This window comes from Trichechus manatus, unplaced genomic scaffold, assembly GCF_000243295.1.
Source record: "Trichechus manatus latirostris isolate Lorelei unplaced genomic scaffold, TriManLat1.0 scaffold00018, whole genome shotgun sequence".
NCBI classification, from domain to species: Eukaryota; Metazoa; Chordata; class Mammalia; order Sirenia; family Trichechidae; genus Trichechus; species Trichechus manatus.
In genome coordinates, this window is record NW_004443954.1 from 6733577 (window position 1) to 6736050 (window position 2474).

Sequence of the window (2474 nt, forward strand, 5' to 3'; positions counted from 1 at the left end):
GCAGTCCTTAGAGGCACATTACCATTCAGCCCCATTCCAGGGAAGAAGTCTGTTCTTCATCAGCTTTAGAAAGACAGGAATGCTTTTGTCTCACTATTCCAGAACTAAAGGAGGACCTAAGACCCAGATGGCCAGCTAAGGACTTGGCCTTGCCAAACTGCAACCACACTGTAAACAGACCAGTGTGTTACCCAGTTCTCTAGTAATGACTTAGCTAAGGTGGGTCAAAACAGCACAGTCTCTAAGACCACTCAGCCCCACTTCCATTTCCCTGTAGCAACATCGTGCAAACAAAAGTCACAGACCATCAAATGTATCCTCCACAACCCAGCACAAGTGTTGTCTAATACTATAAATATGTATGGCCACCTGTTCCTCCCCCCCACCCCGGCCCCACCCCAATTTCCTATATTTCTCCAGAATCCCTGAGGACCCTCAGATATTGACATTCATTCATTCATTTAACAAATAGTGGAGGCACTAGTTACATGGAAGCAAAGGGTCATAGTTAGGTGTTAGTTATATTACAATAAATAAAACTCATAATCTCTACCTTCAAGAAGTTTACAGTCTAGGCAAAAGACGGTAAATAAATAGGTAAGTAAGCAAATAAAATGTAACTGCAAGATAGGAAAAGTGCTAGAAAATAAATAAATAAATAAGGCACTGTAATAGATAATAGCAGTGCCTGAATGGAGAATGTTTAGTTAGGTAGGGTGGCCAGGGAAGGACCTTCTAAGGACTTAGCCTGAGACCTGAAAGATGAAAAAGAACCAGTTGTGTGAAAAATCACAGGAAAAAAGCACTACAAGAAGAGGGCCTGAGCAAAAGTGCCAAAGCATAAAAGAGCATGGTATTGAAAGATCTGAAAGGAGATCTAACTGGATAGATTATAATAAGCAAAGGGAAGGATGACAAGATTAGAAAGGTACCTACCAGAGGGTAGAACATGTAACACTTTGTAGCCCATGACACAAAGTTTGGATTTTACTTATAAATATAATGGGAAACCAGTGAAATGTTTTAAGCTGAGGACTGTGATATAAACCTATTTACATTTTTTTAAAGATTATTCACTCTCACTGGTGTGTGGAAATGGATTAAAAGGAGACAAAACAGACAGAAAATACACCAATCTGTTGCCATTGTTGTTGTTTATGCCAGAAATGCTGATGGTTTGACTAAGGTGATGGCAGTGGAGATGGGAAAATGCAGACAGATTCAGGATATATTTTAGAGATAGGCTTCACAAGATTTACTGATGGAATGAATGTAGGAGATGAGGGCTGAGGGAGAGGAAAGAATCACAGATGACTAGCAGGTTTCTGGCTTGAATGATGGTGTCATTTACTTAGAAGGGGAAGACTGAAGGAAGAGCAGATTTCAGCAGGAGTGGGGAAGTGAGGATTAAAAGTTCAGTTTGGAGCGTATTAACTTTGAAACGCCTATGAGGAGATATCAAGTAGGCAACCATATACGTAAGAGAAGAGGCTGTGCCAAAGATACAAATTTCAGAATCATTAACATAGAGATTGTATATTTAACAAAAAACCAAACCCGTTTCCATCGAGTCGATTCCGACTCAGAGCGATCCTATAGGACAGAGTAGAACTGCCCTGTAGGGTTTCCAAGGAGCAGCTGGTAGATTCGAACTGCTGACCTTTTGGTTAGCAGCTGAGCTATTAACCACTACGCCACCAGGGCTAGGGAGAAAATATTCAGAGAAGGGAAAGGAGCCTAAGACTAAGCTCTGAGGAGCCCTAACATTTAGAAGGTATCTTAGTTTCTTAGTACTGCTATAACAGGAATACCACAAATGAATAGCTTTAACGAACAGAATTTTAGTTTTTCCACAGTTTAGGAGACTAGAAGTAAAAATTCGGGGTGCCAGCTCTAGGGGAAGGCTCTTTCTGTCAGCTCTGGGGGAAAATCCTTGTCTCAACTACTCTAGCATTCTTAGCATTCCTTAGAGATCGCCACATGGCATCTACGTTTCCCCTATTCCTGCTTGCTGTCTTCTGTGCCTAGTCTGCTCTTCTAAATCTCAGAAGTGATGGGTTTAAAACACACCCTACACGTATATGGCCTCATTAACATGACAAAGAAAACACTATTCCCAAATGGGACTATACCCATAGGTATAGGGGTTAGGATTTACAACACAGGTTTTGGGGGGACACAATTCAATCCATAACAGAAGGCAAGTGGAAGAAAAGACATAGTGGAAGAGAAAGAACAGAAGTCCAGAGAGGTAGGAGGTTAACTTGTCAGTCTCAGAAAATCCCTTGTAAGAGCTGAGTTCTGCCTTATCAATACTATTTCCTCCTGTGTTGGTCTAGATTAGGTTCAGCTATATCTAACACAAAACTGCAAAATAACAGTTGCTTAAACAAGATAAAAGTTATTTCTTACTCTTGTAGATGAAGTCCATAAATAAAGTCCAGAAGTAGCCAGTCCATAGCATGTTGGCTTCC

The 2474-nt window shown here is 40.8% G+C and overlaps 1 pseudogene; it reads left to right on the forward strand.

Moving 5' to 3' along the window:
* LOC101356290 (MICAL C-terminal-like protein) overlaps window positions 1–2474 on the forward strand; it is a 6267-nt pseudogene that overhangs the window by 814 nt on the left and 2979 nt on the right.